The sequence below is a fragment of the Anas acuta genome, chromosome 8 (assembly GCF_963932015.1).
Source record: "Anas acuta chromosome 8, bAnaAcu1.1, whole genome shotgun sequence".
NCBI classification, from domain to species: Eukaryota; Metazoa; Chordata; class Aves; order Anseriformes; family Anatidae; genus Anas; species Anas acuta.
Window position 1 is genome coordinate 25,849,467 of NC_088986.1, and position 21,121 is coordinate 25,870,587.

The window sequence follows — 21,121 nt, forward strand, 5'->3', positions numbered from 1 at the left end:
AGAATAATCTGCAAAAATTAAGAAGTAGCAGTCATTCTTGCATTAAGGTTTTTGTGCCTGAAGTGTTTGTTATATATTATAGATGTTTGTCAGAGATGTGTAGTCAGAAGTTGAATTATGAACTTTGTCTGCGTTCCCTTGGCTTTGGCACTTTGCCCAGGTTTTTTCCCCCCACACCATTTAAAAGGGGGGAAAAAAAGGTAATTTTGGGGCTTAGGATCTACTCATTCTTTTTTGTGTGTGTGCGCGCGCTTATTTTGAGCCTTTGTATAACATAAGTATCAACTATTCAATCAGCATCTTTGAAAAGAGGCTGCCAGATTCCTCATGCAGAGAAGCTAAACGATGCCAGGAATCAGTCACTCTGTGCTAAATATTGCTGCTGGCTCCTCTCCCTGTCTCTCAGACTCTGTAGAAGTATAATCCACTGCTCTTCAGTGAAACGATGGCAGGATTTAAATAAGAAAAAAAAGCTATCTGAAGTTGCTGTTACGTAACAAACACCTTGCCATCCTGCATTGTTAAGGATTTGAACTTGTCTCAAGTGGTATTGAAGTCTTTTTTTGCTTTTTTTTTTTTTTTTTGGTATCTTATATTGCATGCCATGCCTTTATGCTTAGCTACTGTTGTATTTGACATTCTGTGCTTCATTTGCCAGGACTTATGTTTAGTGAATTTGGAAATTCTATTTTAAACAAGTGTTTTGCTGCCAGTCAAGTCTAAGTATCCCCACCAAACCGCTTTGCACGTGCACACAACACCAACCACACGATACCTACAAAGCACTTCGACTGCACCCTGTTTCCACCACAGAGATGATATCAGCACAGATAGCATACTGAAAACTAAAATGGTGTAATACTAAAACTAAAAGCAAAGATAATGTGCCAACAAATCTTCTCTGCAATTGTGAATGTCTCTTCATGGCATTTCCAATTTTTATAGAATCCAGTGACCCTCCCAAAAGTATTGAGACATTTGATGGTATACAAAATAATAGAATAAGTTTTCTAATCACACTTACTATAAGCAGATAATTGTTAGTAGTCACTTAGAACAACTATTATGAAAAAAACCAATCATTACAAAAGTAGCACAGTGTAACCCTGTGTTACTTTGCTTAAATGTGTTCCACAACTAGCCTAGGTGCTTAACTAGCACCCAGTATATAAATTAAAACCCTATTCAGTGCTTGTTTGACCATGGATGTGCCCAAAGCCCTGGGTCATCACAGTATCTGTCAGACGAATTCCCTGGTGCCTAGGCCAGGCTCGCCTTGGCCTCACTTCAGCACGGTTTGTGCAGCTGGCTGCAGGCACGTGCAGCTTCCTGCCCCTGTGCTGTCTAATCCTGCAAATAGCTGGTCATTTGAGCAAACCTTAAAGACAAGGGAGGTGGTTGTCTCAGTTACCATGCTGTAGCTGAGCACGTTCTCTGTTGCCAAATGAATACTTAATTGCTCTTTGCAAAGTGTAAAAGTTTATGGAGGAGGCATTTGAACATACCCTGTAGTGGGTGTGGGGTAGACGTGTTTTCAAAATCTCATTGGTGAAGTTGGAATTTGAATCCTGGTCCTCCATGACTTGGACGTGCCCTTCATTCCTTGAGAGGGAGGCAGCAAAAAGTGCCTACTCTTTTTCCAGTTAGGAGGAGAGTGAGTTCTTGGTCCTATTGCCACAATATCAGGAGGCAGCAACATTAAATCTAAAGTTTCAAGGCTACAGTTTTGGACCTGTGAGTCTCCTGCTCCCATGCCTACCTCTTCTTGTCCTCAACTAAGTGACTAATATATTCTTTGGATGTTCTGTTTTCCTCTTAGGCTGAACTTGGTATTTATCCTTATGCTGAAATGGCAGCTCCTGGGTGACACGTGACGTGGCACAGCCAAGAAAATCGTACACAGGATGTGTTCACTCCAGCTGAATGGTTCTCCAGGAGGATGTCTAGCAGGTAAATCAGAGCCACAGTCTGTCTCCACTATCAAACAAATTTGCTTTCGGTGCTAATTCTACACATGTGATGTATGAATCATACATATTTTGTGTGTGACCTTACTGGCTGAAAATGTTAGCATCTGAATTTGAGGGTCTGAGAAGGGTTTTTAGTATCTAGATTAGCTTTTAGCCAAACCACACTGAAAGCTAACCTCAGAAGATTATATATATATATATAATATATATATAATATATATATATATGGAACTACGGAGTTCATTTCTATACGTTACTCTGCTAGCAAGTAGTTGGATGGCCTAGATGAAAGGAGAAAGCACACTATCTTACAAATTCTTCTCTGGGGTTAAAGTGATGGGAAATAGCTCTGGGATAAATTTTTTGTTAGTGGGAGCAACATATAGCCTTCAAAAAATCATTCTCCTGTGTTCTCCCCCCCCCTCCCCCCCTTTGGTTTTACTGATGTTATAAACCACCTTCTATGTATGGGACTCTTAAGCCTTGCAAATCTGCAGAGTTGAACCTTGAGTGTTTTGCAGTTTTCTACTATTCTGAGTGCCATGTAATTGGCATAAGTCTATTTTAAAAAGGATTTTTCCTTTTAAGAAAAGGATGCTTTTGAATAGGCTGCTGAAGGAGTCAACTGTGTTTTGACCTTCCTTATCCATGTTTACCTCGAGTATGTTGTCAGGTTTATTTATTACTGAAACTTCATGCTGATATTTCTTGGACTTATTGGCTCATTCGGAAGATCCAAGTAATTTAAAACGATCTAGTTACTCCTCTCTAGATGCCTTTGGGGATACTTGGAAAAAATAGTTGTAAGAAAGTGCTATAGTACAAAGCTTGCTGACTTCCTTTTGATTTTTCATTTATTAATTTGATACAATGAAGGTGAACAAATGTTCCTTATGTAAAATGACAGTACAGAAATACAGAAGACATGTCTATTCTTGTGAGAGGTGTGGTGTGCAATGGCTTATGATGATGTGCAGTTGAAGAGCTGTTACGAGCAAGATGGATGGATGGATGCTGCCTAGTACAGGCTGGGTAAAGCAACTGCTTCTGACTGTGCTTTTCTTCCCAGCCCTGCAGCATTGTCCTTTTTTTCCCTCACATGAGGGAGGAAGACACTGGGGAAGACACTGGTTGGCAACAAAAGCATGCCTCTAGCTATACTCTAATGATAAAGCTCAGAAATATGTGCAAAAATGCACTGCAAGAAGGGAGAAGGGGGAAATTGCCTCAGGAGCTATCCTTCTGTTATGAACTGTGTCAACGTAGATAGCATTAAAAGGTGTTACGTGTCTGTGGCTTGTGACAAGCTGGTGATCATAAACTGAAAATAATTCAGTCCACTGTTATATAAGTTCTTGGCAAACTCATGGATACTTACTTGAGATATAATTCTATCTAGGTTGCTTGGATTTTTCACCAGACAGTGTTTGCATCCATTTCTGAATTTCTTAGATGGTTGGAAAAAAAATAAATCAGTTTGACCTAGACCTGGCAATAGAGGCATTTTTTCAGTACCAGAATGAAGACAGATGTTTCTATGGGTTTGGGAAGACTCCTTTTATTTTTGTTGGAAGTAGTGTCTATGCATTTCCTTGATTAAAAGATGTAAGGAATTGATCGTGGAACTTGATAATGTTTTGACTGCCAGGGACATGATTAAAACTGTGTATCAAAATTCACAGCTTAAAAATGTCTCTGGACAAGCTCAGCAAAGCAGTTCTCAGATTATGCTAATTTATGTTCACTTTAGAGAGTATCTATGGCAAATTATTTTATTATAAAAGTAATTCATAAATTAATATGGAAACTCTCTCTGCTATGGCAGCTTAATTTTTCTTCTAATTTGTTTAAGTTTCATAACACAATCTACAACAGCATTTTAAAATCATAGTTGTCTTAGTCCTTCTGTAAGTTTCTCTACAGGCCTATGCATTTAAGTCATTACAAGAATTGTAAAACCCAGAACCGACACCTTGTTTGTATTTGTTTCATTCAGTCCCATCACATCTATGAATATAGCTGCTTGCTACTTGACTATGAAGGGAAACAAAATAAGTATGGCTGGATTTTTGGATATACAGATTAGGTATTACAGACAATTCTGCTACTCTGACATGTGAGTTTGAAAATGGGAAAAGGTGAGGCATTTAGTTAGAGAGAAGACAAGCAAATGTGTTTGAAGCACTTAAAACAAATGAACATAAGGAGATATTATATCAGGATTATCAGGATTATTCAAAATTTGGTCACTCTGAAAATGACTAAAAATAAGCTGGTCTGAAAAAAGCAAGGTATCTTTGAAACACTATCAATAGACTTTTTGTGATGGTAAAGTGTGAAAAATGATTTTTACTGTCATATTTTGTCTATTTGATGGACTTCCCAGAGCAGGAACTTTCTATGTAGCTGTGAAACATAACAGGGTCTATTTTTGTATTGCTTTCATAAAGGTTTTTCCTTCGATGCTCCGTAACTAATATCTGCTTGAAAAAATACTGACTTAAGCATTTAATTTTGTCTTTCTGTATGAATGCAGAAGAATACATGTACTGGAAAACTGTAATATCTATTTTATTTTGATACATCCTAAATTGAACAAAAATCCTTTTTTTCCTGAATTCAAAAAGGAAGCTATGAAAATACCAATGTAAAAAGGTATTAAATGGAATGTATTAAGTGTTTATTTTCTGTCAATTGTTGAACTACAGTTTAACTTTAAACTTCCTGCTGGCTTGTAAGAAGGGATACAGAGGGTACAGATCATTCTCATTTTTTTTTTTTTGTTTGCGTTTAAATGTGTTCCTCTCCCTATTCTTCTGTCACTGTGATCAGTGAATTTCTATTAATGATGTCAGTATCAGTAAGGTCAAAAAAGGACCAGATTTCAGAGGGGGGATACAGGGAAAGCAATTCCAGTGTTCCACACATAAGCTCTTCTTTTTTACACCTGAAATGCGAACTAGTCAGATAGCAGTCAAGCATGAATTAAATCTGTTATGCAATATCGTATCTTTTGAAGCAGGTGTCTGACGAGAATGCCTAGTATTTTTATCATTACTTGAGGGCAAACAATCTCTATTGAACCAACTAAGGGAGTCAAACTCTATGCAAATGATCTCCAGTTCTTAAATAATCAAACCTAGTACCTTTTAATAGATACTTTGAGGTTTTGTCATACTCATAGACAATGAATTGTTCCACAGATAGCTTTGGGCTATAAATGGTATGTCTTTTGGAGTGGGTTTTCAGAAGGACTTAATTTTATTTCACTTCCCATTTAACTACATGGAGAGTGAATTTTTATGTTGGTTTTAGAACTGAACTTAGGAAAGGCTATTTATTTCTGTGCAAGGAGAATTTTCAAATCATCACAACCAAACGGCGGGTACTTAGCGCAGCCAGACAGGATTTATTCTAACTTTGGAATTAACTCAGACACTTCTGGCAAATAATGATATTTGAAGGAAACTAGGGGGTTAGGAATGTGGCTGGGTTAAAATGATGTGAAAACTAAACACCTCTTCACAGTGTCATCCATGTCTAGATCAGTGATCATTACTCAATCACTTAATACTCTAGACTAAATTGAGTTTATTTACCAACAGCTACCGAGTACCATCTGGTCTTATCACAATCATTTATTTTTTTTTTGTAAAAAGGCAACTAGAAGTAATAAAGAACACTTGAATGCTACAGCTGAACTGTAGATGTTCTTCTACTTTAGTGGCTCATGATGTAAGCTTATGTATAGAATTGTATACATTTTTCAAGTTTTGCCTCAGTATTAACAGACATGTCACCAAAGTCTCGTATCTCCATTCTTGGAAATATTCAAGAATTGGTTAAGCAGGGCAACCAGTACAGGACAGTGTCAGATTTTGCTCTGGTTTAAGCAGGGCATTGGGCTAGGTGAGGACCTGGGGTCTCTTCCAACCTCAGTTACTTCAGGAGCCTCTCTAAGGTCAGTCATGCTGAGTATGCATCAATGAGGCTTGAAGGAACTGCATCAGAAACACTTCTGGTGGTAAAAATATTTCAGACAGCTCGAGACTTTAAAAAGTAGACCTACTTCTACATGTTTTTGTCAGCTGTTGGAGAATAACTTTTGTTTAAAAAATAAAATAAAAACAGCGTCTGCATAACTTTCTCCAATGCCTGCAATATATTTCCTTTGTTATTTAACTGTGAGGAGGGCTGGGGGGAGTTTTGTTTTGCTTTTATACTCTGTCCAATGTCAAATCATTGCAGCTTTGGATAAAGTTTAAAATGGAGTGCGGGGAAAGAGTAAGAGACATTACATTTCAGGGGAAAAATAAAAATAAAACAAGCTAGGTCAGTCATAAAATACTGTTTCCTTTGCAATGGAAAGGCTACAGTTTTCCTTTAGGAAAAGTAGGGCAAACAATTTCAATGCTTCAGAAAAAAATGTGTGCTGACTTGGCCCTTCCCCCCAGTGGAAACAATTGTAAAAGCTCAGCTGAACTGCTGAATAGATTCAGTTGCTCTAGATAATCTTGGCGAGTTTGTTACACACTCACAAAAAGTGTATGGATTCCTGATATTTAGCTCCTCAGGGTTGAGGCTATGCATTTAATAAGCAATAATCATTATTAATTTTTCTAAAGCATTAGAAATAAGCCAATGCTGAAAAGAAGTTCGACTGCAGTTTAATAATATAAATCGTTTATTTCTTAGTGTGAATACTTTAAAGCATTGCTTTGAGGTCTGAGTGCTGGGGCTGATGAACAGCATACTTTAAATTGAAGAAAATAAGAAACATTATGAAATCTTGAAAATTCTTGCTTAAATAAATAATCCCTTTCATCTTAAGTGGAGCTGGCTGTCTGAGGGCTGCCAGCAGGGGACCAGCTTATAGGAGCAGACCCCCCAAAAAAGCAGTTTAGTGACACTGAAACAGCTTTCTTCTTAGCTTTTGAGATGAAAAAGCTTTAAACGCAGGCCAAAAAATCTGGATTCAGTACCTAGCTCTGTTAGCGACTTCATATGAATGGTTTTAACTTCTTGGGGTTATTTAGAAAGAGGAATGTCTCAGATTTTGTCACAAAATCATTTAGAAATTGAATATATTCTTGTTTGAGATGCTGTCAGAGGGCTGTTGCAAATCAGTATTTGTTGTTGTGAATAACGATACATATGTACAGGTCAGTATGTGCCTTTGGAAAATAGTGTTTCAGTACATCTGGAATGTATTATTGAAACTGGACACTAAAAGTACTTGATCAGGTATTTCTTTTTAGTGTAATATTTAGTTTAGAAGTTAGCATAATGTGCTTTAATTAAATTGCCTCCTTAACAATGTCCTTGATTTTTCAGTTTAAATTCTCTGTAAATGTTTTTGTCTAGTCCTTGTACCTCTAAAAATGTCATGGTTGTAAACAAGAGTCTTGGCTACGTGATGAATGATCAAGTATTGCAGTTGTCTGAGCACAAAATTTCAGTGGAGTCTAAAGATAGAATCGTCTCTTGTATCTATTCTTTGGCAGAGAAAGAGGGTGATTGACAAGAAGTACAGTATATGAAAGAATAGTTAAAAACACAGACACACTGACATTATAATACAGTGTCTCATCAGATGATGTGGTGTTTTGACTACATGGCTGCAGCGGGTCTATAATTTAAATGCCATTAATGGCAGAAGAAGCAATAGCATGGAGACAGGAATACTGTAAAATCTCTGGGTCTGTACTTAAAATGCAGATAAAATAACCCCTTGAACTTGTGGTGCCAAATGTTGTCCAAAGTTACCATTCTTCCATGAGGAAAGCAGTTTTTGTTTTTGTGGGGTTTTATTTCATCCCCTTCTCCTTGCACAGCCAGCCATTTCTGTTTAGATTGCCTGAGATCTTTGTAGCAATACAAGCCAGGCAAAGGGAGGCTGCTTGTATTTTGCCTAACCCATGTCCAGTTCACACATTCAGTACAGAATTCGCTATTGTGAATAGTCATGACTATGTTTTCTTTGTGCTCGTTGGCTTTTGAATGTACTTCTTTATACTTTGACTAAAGTGGCACACAGAACTAATTTCACCAGAAGCTATTGGTGTTTAGCTGTAACAGAGTTACACAGAGTCCTGTGACTGCACCCCAGTTATAATATCCCATTTGTTTCCACTCTGCTGTTGTAATGTTCCCTGCCTTTTAGTCTTGTTGTCCTTCACTTTGCTCTCCTTTTTTCTTTTCCTTTCAATTTTAAATTATAACTGACTTTGTTTTGCTTATTGGACTTAACTGTGGGTAAAGCACATGTTTCTGTACCCTCACGGAAGCCAGACATTTAATGCACCTTAGAGTAATGTATGCTGTAATTGTTTGCCAAATTGGACTGAGTCTTTCCAGAAACAATTCCTGATCTTTGAGGACCTTGCAAAATGTGTACAATATGTTAATTGTGAAGCATTTTTAAAGTATGTATTTCAAAAGAGGAAAAAATGCTGTGTAAGTGAAACTTGTTTAAAGTACTCCCCCATTTCTAGCAGGAGACGTTATTGCTTTACGCTCTCGTTAGAATGCAAACAAAAGAATGAAGCCTTTGTAAATTGCATGTAGACATTTTTTTCCTTTAGACTTGTTCATTGTATACATGTCTGATACTAAACAAGGTATACGTTAGCTGTTTCCAATTTAGGTTAAGTACATGGATTCTTTTAAAATATTCACACTGGGCTAACATTTCAAATCCAGTTTATGTTCTCTGAATAAATCAAAACTAATATTTGGTATTTGCTAAAGAGATGGGGAAGTGGTTTCAGAAAAGCTTTCCTTTTTTTGTTTTAAAAACAAGCCTCAAATTCCAAGGGTGCTAAATATGTGTCCTTATGTATGACTTTCTCTTCTCACTTAAAAACAAATCACACCTAAAATTCTGTGCATATTTCTCTACTAGAAAAACAATGAAATTGATCTATTTTATATTGCTGAAGAAAAATAAGGCTATGGCATTAATTTACCCTGAACTTTAGTAGAATTTACTTACTGAAAATTTTCTTTACTTAGAGTCTGCAATTCATGGTTACCTCTTTGAAGCAGAGTCTTTCAAATCTGCGCTCATCCAAATGGCTTTCTCCCGATTCTGTGCATTTATGTAACTGCTCAGGTTCTTTCAAAATCTAGTACTAGAATATGCTGAACAAAATCCTATGACTGCTTTGATTGTGGAAGGAATCTTGATTAGAACAGTCAATAAAATGCACAAAGGTATATTGGCCAAGTGAAAGCAGCTGTCTGTGTTTCTTCCCTTCTGAATATTAGTGAAAAGGTTTTTGCTTAAACCACTCTGCATGGCTACTACAATCAGTACTTTTTAGTTTTGGCAGGGGGCGGAGGGAGCTCTTCAAAGAAATGTTTAGTGGCTTTAAATAAAGTTGCTTTGTCAGTAAGTCCAGGAATTTTAACTGGAAATTACACCTGTAAGTAATAAATCTGGGAAGGTTAAGTTTATAGAAAACTTCTAACAGCAACTGCAATGGGAATAACCTTGGAGTATGTTGGGGGGACTGCACATTTTCTGTCTTCTCTCTTGTAGAAATGACTGTTTTCTTTGTTATTGTTCAGAAGTGTCTTGAGAGAAGAAGAAAAATTAATTCTTGGGCTACAGGTATTGAGGAAAAACCTGGCTTTCCTTTATTTCCTCTTCCTCTATTTGTTGCTAGTTTCTTCTTTCACTGCCATGCCAATGTACTTATGCCTCATTTTTGGCTAGAGTTTCACTTTTTGCTTCACAGAGCAAAAGAAATCAAATGCAAACAGAAATGAGAACTACTGTTAGCTCTTACTGTAGGTTTTCTTCTCCTTGCTATCACAATGGAAGCATTACTTACAAAATCCTTTTTGATTAGTGTGATTGCACTTTTTCTCACTGTGGCTAGTCATGGTAATTAAAAGAGCATAGCATGTACCCACTGCTGAAAAATTGTGCAACTCAAGTAATTATAGGTCTGACTTTGTGCGCTAAACTTCCCAAATTCTGTGTTTTGCAAACAGACTTGTGTGTCTGTGCACATAGTTCAGTTTATCATGTGCAACTTATGCAGATGTGCATTCTACAAATGTGAATTTTGGGTAAACTTTTGCATATTTTTCTTTTTCCGTGTGAGATAAAATGAACAGAAGTACCTCTACAGTGAACAAATTTACATATGTCAAATGCTGAAAAATAGTGTTGAAGGTGACTGACTACTTGAAAATGCATAGATTTTTGCTCTTTTTGTTTTTGAATAATAATGGTTTCTTAGCACCCATGTTGCCAACAGCTTTGTTTGTAGGCTAGTGTCTCCTTTCCCAAATTATTGAAACCCATAGAAAAATAAGATTTACCTAGAGTTTAATTACCTTTGCTGAAATCTCCTCCAAGCTAGTAGAAGTGTTTATAAGAAGAGTAAGTCTGGAAGAGCTTAGGAGTATCGTAGCAGCTGCTCCCAAACCGAAGTGCTAATACCTGGGAAGGTGTGCATGCATTCCACACAGAGCAGACTGATAATATTTAAGTACTATCCGGTACATATAGTCCTGCAGGAATCAGCAAAGATAAATGAATAATAATGAAATATTTAGTGAGCCACAATCCCCTCACTTAACTGAAAAAAAAGTGTGGGTGAAGTGTGCATGTGTGCTGCAGAAAGCTAGAGAGGGCGTGAAAGGTACTTATACTATTCTTATAGGAAGAAGTTAATCTTGCCTGGCTTCATTTACCTGATAAAGACCGAGATTGTAAGTGGTCACTTTCCTGTCATATAACAAGGTTTTGTTGAAGGTAAATGAGTAATTTTTCTTATGTTTATTGCCAAAAAACCTTTGCAAGGAATAATGTGAAAGCAAAAGATAACTTGAAAGAAGTAGTGGCTAGGATTTTTCCAAACTGTTTTTTACTTTCCTAAAAGTAAGATCAAAACATCTGTTAGTGAAAAAACTCTCTTAGTGTTTTTAGTTTTAAAACAAACAAAACACAAAACATCTTCAGGTTTAGCACTACTTAAGAAATAATTTCTTGACTTCTGAAATGAAACCATTCTCCATGCTCAACTGTGTTTTAAATACAGAATGAACATGCACAATGTCTCTGTGTCATGCAAGCATATGATATACTCAGTTAACTTTTCTAAAAATAATGCTTTGAACACAAGTAATCCTTCAAGAAACTTTTCTAAAAGCCCTGCATGTATTCTGTAACAACTAAAACCTTGAGGAGAGCACAGTTCACTTCCTGATGTAGCAGTGTGCTCCCAGCTGCCATCATGAGAGCAGGATCCCAGATGTTCCTGTTTTGCTGTATGGAGTGCTGCTGTAACTGTTGGACAGCAAGGATGTGATTTGACAATCTGATAAGTTATATCTGTTGAAATACTTTCAGTATGGCTGTAATGATGTGGGTTAAGCATGTGAAATAAACCATTACATTGGGAAGCAGTCTTTTAAATGTATTCATATTACTCAAGTGAGTGCAAGCAGTAGTTAAGTTTGAGCATATAATAACAGCGTCTTGAATCCCATGTAAGGGAAGAATTGTCTTGTACCTAACGAGACATAAAGTAGAAAAGACAATGATCAAAACCTTCTATTCATCATGCTACTTGCTTTAGTTGCGATTACATTGTGTACATAAAGGAGAATTTAAACCCACTTACAGAAGTGTATCTAGATGTTCAGCTCCAGTGTTTCTCCCACTCTGTTCTTACAGGACTCTGAAAGCTTAAAGTTTGAAAGAATGCGAGAACAAGACTAACAGTGATTTTTTTTTCCTATTTTTTAGCAGCATTTCAGAACATGTTCTACCATGGTTAAATGCACATGTGCTCAAATTCCTTTATGTTCCTGTCTGGGCTGGGAGCTGGTCCTAGGTTCATTCCACACCTAATTATCCCATTAAATATTATGGATACTCTTGTGGATTTTGTTTTAAACTATTTCTTCAAATCATTTACATGACTTGAAATGCCTTAGTAGGCAGCTGGTCAATGGCAGGAAGTTTTGTAGGTGCTGTCACTTGTGTAGATGTTTCTAATGGTAGCTCCATATGTTATCTGTGGATACAGAACAGTATGGGAAAGTGGAGGTGGTGGTGGGGCACAATTAACCTTATTTTTATCTCCATAAATAAAATTTGGAGAGGTATCAAAGGGGAGGGAAAACTTTTATTTTGGAAACTGTGTGAATAGTTTCTTTGCACGGGCTCTCCCTGTTCTTTTTTTCCTGGACGTTCTGTGCTATGGCCTGTGATGATACATAGCTCTCATCTTACTGGGAAATCTGCACCTCTTAATCCCAAGGATATTAATCATGAGCACCATGATTTTAAGAAGGATCAGAAAACCCAAACCAAATAAATCACAACATCAGACCATTGTCTATTAAAGACCTTTGTCTACTAAATCATGACACAATACCATTAGTGGTGCTCTGAAGAAAGCTGAAAATTATTTTGAGGTGAGGAAGCTTTAATTTACTTTTAATTTTTTGAAAAACTGAACTCTTCCTATTTACTATCTAGTGAACCATGTAATGTTGAGTAAGATTCTGCTGTCTTAGTCAATTTTGAATCATACTTATAAAAAGCATGAGTTCTAGCTGTTGTACCCGTGTCAAGAAGAAGGGGGAATCCTCTGTGGAAGTATTCCTAGAAACTGCCAAAAAGGCTCACTGAAGGTTTTGTATCCATAGCCCACCTAACAGGATAACAGCAATGTAGTCAAAACTATGAAACACAGCATGGACTCATCACCTGAGAACTGAATCTATAGTTTGCATTGCAGTTCATGGTCTGTTGGCACCTGAAGGGATTAGTTCAGTTTAAAGGCTGGATTCACATGCTGAGGTCACCAGCCCTAGATCTTTACTTTGTCTTTAAAGGTGCATGATAAGAATTGCACTCTTCTGCACTGACTTTTATGTACATATAGCAAGCTAAGTTTCAGAATAGCTGGGCTAATGAGGTTTCCATCTGCCTCTCCCTCAAACAGAAATGTCTAATGTAAACAAAAAACTATTTTTTTAAACTTGCTAGCTTAAAGACAGGAGGATGAAACATGTATGTATTTATGCTTCCTAAACTCAGCCTTTTAAATCCAGGATACTATCAATTCCTTCCAACTTCATGTCAGCTGCACACAGTCTTCCATTGTAGAGGAATCATGCTTTACAAGAAATGTGGTTTAGGGGCTCAATCAGTTGGGAATCAAGGGACCTCTTTTCTCTTCCTAAATTGTATGGCCATTTCTCTTTTGTCTTCATAATCCTCTTAGCCTGTAAACTGCATTTTTAAACAAAATCTAGTAAAACAGGGTCTTGATTTCAGGTGTAATCTATTATTGTAATGTATTATTGCAACAGAAATTTGTAATTGGTACTGTGATTAATTACTGCCAACAGTATAGAGCTCAGCCTTCAAGATGAGAGAAATGGAGATGGAGATTCTTAGATTTCTAGAACCGCACTTTGTTGGAGAGGTTAGCGTGGGCTTAAGAATATGGAGAAAAGGATCTTTTACGCCTTTTGGGTACATCGAGTTGGATATTCACTTTGCTTTGTGATCTAGTTTTATTAGTAAATGTTCAAGCAAGCCTGGAGGCATTTCCTAAATGAGGCTGCAACTGTATAGCTTTTAAACTCAATTAGCCGCTTTCTAGTTTCTGCATACTGCATCAATTATAATAGAGTTTAGTTGGCTGCATGAAAAAGGGAAGGTGGGGGTCCCTGTAAGGGTCCCCCTATGCAGCCCCCTTTATGCCTGTAATGCGGTGGGACCGCTGCATTTTGCGTGGCCCTTTGGCAGCTGCAGGTACTGCGGCTCCAGAACCTCAACGTGTAAATTGCATTTAAAGAGGGGCTGCTGGAAAAAGTCATTCACCGGCAAAGAACAAAGTGAGTTAGCTTTCACTACCTGATGTGAGACCCTCTCAGAGTACAAAAACACTGAACTTTGCAGTGCTTTGTGTAGGATTGACGTGATGGGTTCACTCAGTGTGAAGTTCGTGCACACAGTGATCTTCTGAGGCTTGTGGTCTTTTGTAAAATGCAGACCTGTGATAGGATTATTTTTTCAACTATTACTAATACAAAAGTGTCCTAAGAAAACTGTTATGCACAGAAAGGCCAGCAGACTGGAGTGTATTTCACAAAGCAGAACAGATAGTTACAATTTAAAAATAAAACAACAAAAATGAAGACAAAATACCTGCCTCAAGGAAAAAACCTTTTGTTAGGGTTCAGGCACAAGAAAATACTCGGCATGTTTTGAACAGTACTTCTATAACATGCTTTTGTTGGATCGCAATCTTCTCTTTCTCCTGTTTGATTTAAAAGTCCAACTGTGTTAATTTAACAAATTAATGTAATGCATTAAGCTTGTAATATGATTAAAGGTATTACTAGAACTTTGTAGAGCATGTTTTTTCTCATTATTTTAGTTTTTCCCTCTCATTTGCAGATGTAAACAAAACTGCAACTACATCTGGTTGAAAATTTAATCTGTTTTTTCCCCTATGGGGAAAACCAAAGATGTCTTAAAGAAACACTTTTCTGTGCACGTTTTTCTGGGAAGCCCTTTTGCGTGAGGAGAAGAAAAAAGACCCCTTGCTGCCCCAGAATGGTTGATAGCCTGATGTTTTTGGTGTGCCTCTGGAATGTTAAAGCTCTGTTATTTTTGGAGAAAGGCCTGGAAAGCTGGGTTTCCAATACTGTGTGAAACTCCTAACTATCAAACTACTATCTATCTGCAAAAAAAATCATGTTGCCTAGGTTTTCTCCTCCTCTTTCCTTTGCCATGATCTACTTCCCCCAAAGCAAATAAAACAATTCACACATACCTTTCTTTATGCTAACACAGAACAAAAACTTACCCAAACATCTTTTCATCTTTTTCTGAAATAGAGATCTTCCTTTCTAATCAGCATTAACAGTAATGCATAGATCTGTTCTCTATCTTGACTAGTGAATAAGACTATAATAAAGATGTAGGACTATAATAAAGATGTAGAGTTATTGGCAATGAAGAGTCAGGACTGTACATGTATGGTGAGAGACTAGTTGTAACTGAAGAGCTTTGTTTGGAGCAATGGGAAATTCTTGCATTTAGTTGACTGAGCCTTGCATGGAAGCATCTTGCTGTCCATGCGGTCATGTATGTACTTGACATTCTGCTCTATTTGTGCATGGCGTAAACTAGAATTAATGCAGTCAGTGTGAGGGCTGCTTAAAATACAAAAGCAAACAACACAACAAACATGCAGGTGTGAGGACCAAATCCTGGTAATGAAACCAAAGGAGCCCTTCATGGAAGAAAAAGAAATCCATCTGATTCATCTGAATCCCTCTCTTCAGTTCATACAAAAACTTGTAAAACCTCACTTTTATTGTTGGCTTCTATAGTGTTTTTTCTGATGTATAAATTCTAACTGCAGTCAGTAAAGTCTTTCAAAAGATTTTGCATGCATGCTAAGATACTATTATTTTTAAGGTACTTTAACACAGGTATGTCTGATTTCTTGAAAGCTTACGTCACTGGGGAAAAAAAGGTGATGGTTAGATCATGCTTGCATAGGATTCACCTCATTTTTGATACTTAATGTCCTTCTGCTTAGTTTTTATTACTAAGGCTGCATCTTTGAGTGCACTTCTAAATCATTACGCTACAAAAAGAAACATACTGCTGTCCATCTCCAGATGGGTTTCCACCTTATTTAAAGACTGATCTTTTTTTCTTTCAAAAAGATTATTTTTTAATTACATTCTGCCTACTTTCCATACGTGCTGCTCTTCATTTTTAATTTGAAGGAACAAGAGAAGGTAGCACTGGAGCATACTTGGTCTTACTTGAAACATTTCGGTCTTTATTTAAAAACTCACAGTACTGAAGCTTTCTCTTAAAAGGCTGCTGCGACATTCAAATGTTTGTTGGCTGGACTTGAAAGTGTGCTTAGGGTACTGTTTAGAAAAATTTAGTGCCCCGTAAGTGCAATACACAATAAAAGGAAGTAATGTTCATGACCTATTGTGTGGATTGCTGCAAACTGCTTTTCTCTTAAACCTTTCAGCTTGCTGACCTGGAGAAAAGGTTGTTTTCACATTCTATTCCAGTTACCTATGTGAAATTCTTCTTTTAGGTCTTTCTTGGTTTAGGTCTTGGTTTTTCTTTGACCCACTTTTACAGTTTTTAGTGCTGACTGTTTAACGTGTGCAGTGAACAGCTGTGCTACTGAGTTTCTGCAGATGTTGTGAGCCAGTATGATTTTTAAGTGCTTCTGTGGTGTTCTGTCATGACAGCCTTGATACAGGAAAAAGAAATCATACTTAGCCATGGATGTCTTTAAATGTCCTGACCTAGACCCAAGAAAAAAAAAAAACAGCGTGGTATTTTCTGGCACTCTCTGTTGTGAGCTGTCTGAGATGGTTTTCTTTTGTGGCTCCTAAAGAAATCAGATAAAGTTTGGAGCCATCCAGTAATTGCACGTTCCAAGTTCCTTTTCATATCTACAGCAATCCTGTTAATGTTACCTCTTTTAAAAGCTCTGTTAGTAAATATCACCAGATTAAAGGCTAGATACTCTAGATTTCTACTCTGTAAAAGTCCATTAAATAAACACAGTATTGCTGGCTGACTAACTTCTGAGGTTAATTTCCCACCGAAGGTTTTAGTGGGCTGTTAATGACTATAGGTGCAGCTTTTTTGACTTCCTGATTTTGGGAGTAGTTCGGTTCATCAGATCACCTCTGTTTTCCTGATTCCTTTGTGTATGAGCTTGCCTTAAATGAGAGCCCTCTCTATGTTCACTGAGTTCAAGATACCTGTTTGCCTGAGAATACTTTAAAGCGTGTTCCACTGTTGAAAATAGTGGTTGTGACACTGCTGTCTTGTATCTATACTTTGGTATAGGAATTTTGTATATTTAAAATAACTGAGTTTATTTTCAAGACAATCACCAAAATACAAACCTTAAAGCTGTTTTGCTGTTTATTTGACTCATAAATTGCACAGTAGGGCTGCACCAGAATTTGGGGAGAGGGATACACATGTTTTGTGCGGTGTCCTAGACCTCTACCTCCCCTCTCCCATCCTTACCATCAAATTGCTATATAATGGGTATACATGCAAGATTTTTTTTTTTTTTTTTGCATTTGCTGAATAACACTGCCAAGTTTGTCAAGCAGAAATGTAATCTACACTCTACACCACATTCTTTAGTGACTGAGATTGAAAGGGAAATAAACAACACCATCATCAGTACAACTGTTCAAGAGGTGCAATGAAGTGTTGTCCAAATAGTAACAGTACAACCAGGGCTCCTTGGTCCTATTCTCTATTCTGGTGCACAGTGTTATCCTTTTTTGTCCTTTTGCCCCTTCTTTATGCCCCACCACACAATCTTGTTTGCAGGCCCCTCCCTTCAATGTGGGGGAATTAAAAATGTAAAGATTTAATCTCCACTCCTTAAAAGTACATTTTTAGCCCTCTTCTGTGTGATAAGATAGAATGGAAAGCATAAACTAATGGTAAATGTCAACTAACCACTAGGCTTGAAAAAATTGCAGCTGGCTTCTGTTTATGAAGCACAGAAACTGTGTGGGAGGAGATGCAAAGAACCTCCTCCAATACCCACTCTCACAGTAGGAGGAAAAAAAAAAACAACAAAAACAAAACTGTACTGAAGATGGGGTTTAACCTTCAGAATTATTTTGCTGTTCTCTTATGTTCTTACACTTGTATGAAAATGCTAAAAGGCAATCAATTTATTTTGTGTAAAGGCATCAGAAAAAGGCCCTGTGACACCTTAAAGGTGAACTTTGATTCATTTCCGATAAGAAGTAAGGCACCCAATTTTCTTGTATCAATTTTGAATGTGAGTTAAAATATGAATCTCCTAAACATTTTAAAGTGTATTTAATGAACAATTTTTATGGAGAGCTTCAGCATGTCTTAAATCTGATGCAATGTTTCAATGCAGCAACACTATTAATGTTGTTTTAGAGTAGCGTTGAAACGGCCGTGCTTAAATGTATCACACAAATCTGAAATGAAGTGCTTGTTTTGAGTCTGAACAGACATTTGGGAAGTAGATCACATGATATTCATTCATGATGTATAATCTGAGATCAAAAATAGTCCCCAGGTTTATGCTAATATAAATTGAGAGAGATTCTAGTTTCATAACGCCATTTGACATTAAAGCTAAGCTAACGCTTCATGTAACAGGAAGTTCATAGTCCAAACCTGGTGTGAGGAAAGGCTAATTTTTTTTAGTAGTATTTGCAGAAATACATTGAACATCCATCACTTTCAGACTTGGAAAACAGAATACAGCTTCAATTTGTTTATGGCACAATTAGTTTTAACTGCTTTTAAAAAGAAGAAAGGTAAATAGACTAGAAAAGGGATCAAGAAAGAAGGTGGCATTTTTTTCTGTTTTTTAATCTGAGACATTGCTATATCTAGCTGATTCTACTGGGCAGATGAAACTGTCCTGTAAGAATGACAAATATTGTTCAGTATGGGAAGATTGTTTTTACATGTTTGACTAACAACTCGCATATGCAAAAAAAATAAATGTTTAGAACTGCATCTCTGTTATTTCACCTGCTCTTCTTTTAGAAGTGTCCTTTCTTGTTTGCTGACAACTCCCACTATGGAATACTTGTCCAAAGACCCAGGAATTATTATTAACTCCCCAAGACGGGGGTGGGAAATTAGAACTGGTGAGCAAAAGCTGGAAGGATACCAGCTGGAGGATATTTGTGACAGATGAGAATAACAGGAAGGGAGGGAGAAAAAGAAATGGTCAGCATTTTTGGCTTTTTAAAAGTGGGGTGCAGATGACTTGCTGTTATGTTTTTGCAATGTCTTGTTTCCAGACTGTTGGCTTAGTCAGCCACATCTTTAATTTGTGCAGTCTATAACAGCTGCTTCTGCTCCTACCACAGAAAGAGAAATTATAGTTTCCAAGCCTTCATTTCATCCCTCTTACCTATAATACTTGAGTTCCAGTCTGTCTGACCACTTTACTAGGCTTTTTTTTTTTTAATTAGCAGATCTTTTGGGGAGCCCTTAAGTTTGTTTTGCATATACAGAAACACTAAACAGCCTTGGAAACTCTTGACGAGATGAAATACATCCTGCTGGGAATATAAAATAGCATGTAATACCAAGAATAATGATTTCTGTAACTGAGGTTTTCATGTGCCTTATTAGAAAGCATCATTTATGTGGGGTCTTGTTGAATCTTTTTTTTTTCTTAACAACATTTTAAACCCCATCTCTTTAATTTAGACTCTGCATGTTTTGTTGATTTACCTTTTTTAAAAGGCTTACAGGTATGTTTGAAGTAAATAAAATGCCCAAGATTAATCCCTAGCATTCAAATACATTTGAGTACTCTTAGCTCAAATGTTCTTACTGGATTTGCCCAGGTGAGACAGGTGGAGTTTCATAACAACATCTTCCTTGTACCTGAGACCACTGTGCTGCCTGGTCACTTGGCTGAGGTGACACATCGTTATTAAGTGCTAATAAATATCCTCACTTTGGAGAGGTACACATGTAGAGGGTAACGGCTCTCACTGCTGCAAGTATCTTAATATAATTGGAGAAACAGCTTGTTTTAATCACTTCCTAATTGTACAGCATGACCAACTAATCTCTGGGAAGTACCTTGGAGACCCAGTAATATGCTTCATCGACTTCTGGGGAACTGACAGAGAAAGACGGTCGAATTGCCCTCGACTCACTTTGTTTGCTCTTCTGCAGCTCTGTGATGATTTGTCTAGAAGGCAAAGAAATAAAAGTTTTAGTATTATAGTTCAGAATATATTCACTAGATCAGTTGATAATTGGTCTTGATGTTAGCTAAGGAAAAATAACTACCATTATAGAGGTCTGATAATATTTTTATACTACTTTTTTATCCAAATTCTTCCTTTGGATTTTCAGTATGTTGTGCTTCAAGCTAGCTCTGAGTGAAAATAGATTATTCAGAATATTAAACAAAAATTAATAATGTGGAATAAGGCTCATATTCAATAATTCAAATATCAAAAATAAGTAGGTCTGTGGTATTTTGCTTCATGATTTTTTTTTTGTGAGATTATTCAGAACAACAAAATGACAAGATGAGCTGATTCTTCAGTGCTGCAGATAAATGTTGCTAAGATCTTTTTGTGAAAACTCAAGCCTGTGTGCCCAAACCTATGGTCTTTTGTTCTTGTGGAGCTTACATTTCATTTTATGTCTTAAATACTACTTAAAATCTCAGAAGTACAGGTCTAAGTATTAGTCTAATCTTTTTTTGTACCATGCACCAATCCTGATGAAATTAAAAACAAAAAACAACAACAAAAAAACAACCCACACAACACCTTGCAGCTCCTCAACAGTTCTAAAAACTGTTACATCTTTAGCCTGCAATATTTGGAGGCACCAGAGGAACAGAGGAACCATGGAATAACTCTCCCCTGTCCTTAAAGTGTGGGATGATGGGATCCCATCAGACAATGGGATTCCTGAAGCCTTTTAATTCTTGGTATTCAAGATTGAAAACGCCAAGACTGAAGTAACGAGTTCCTTGTTAAAGCCACTTGCTTATTACATTGAACTCAGCTGAACAAGTCTGGTATCAAGTAAATATGGTATAGATTTGAAAATACTTCTTTTTTAAGGTTTAATATACTTTTCAGTGGTCTAATGATTGCTTTTTGAAGAGCTTGTGGTCTGCAAAATACTGTAATTATACAGCATATGCTTTAAAAGACTGGCTTGTAGTATTGACCTTCCTGGAGTTTCATGGGAGACATTTTGAGAATGCCAGATCCATCTTGAGTGTAACTACGCTAACTCTCACAATTAATGGAGAAACACGCAAGGCTGAACTCTCCAAACAGCTTTCAAAAATCTCACACTTTTTATGTGTCTACTTTACAGAACGTGGAAAAAAATACCACCCATCAGGGAACTAAAACACAGTACTTTAATTACATAATGCTCATTAATGTTAAATTTTACGCTGAAGGTCTGTATTATACAAAAGCCAACTAAAATACAAGTCTCCTTCTCAAACCCTGTACCATGTATTGCCTGGACATTTGGTCATTAAAATGAACTTGGCTGCAAAGATAGGCGTTAGACAAAGATGCAACATTTCATGTTGACTTCC

At 36.9% G+C, this 21,121-nt stretch overlaps 1 long non-coding RNA gene across 2 annotated transcripts in view; it reads right to left on the minus strand.

The window, feature by feature from the left end:
• LOC137860591 (uncharacterized) overlaps positions 1-21,121 on the minus strand; it is a 64,177-nt gene that overhangs the window by 13,826 nt on the left and 29,230 nt on the right. Inside the window, exons 2-3 of one of the 2 annotated variants that reach the window (XR_011099029.1) lie at positions 19,624-19,735; positions 11,612-11,675 (exon numbers count right to left, since the gene is read on the minus strand). This is a non-coding gene — a long non-coding RNA (uncharacterized lncRNA). The remainder of the gene's footprint in view (positions 1-11,611; positions 11,676-19,623; positions 19,736-21,121) is intronic. The other variant, XR_011099028.1, reaches the window with a different exon arrangement.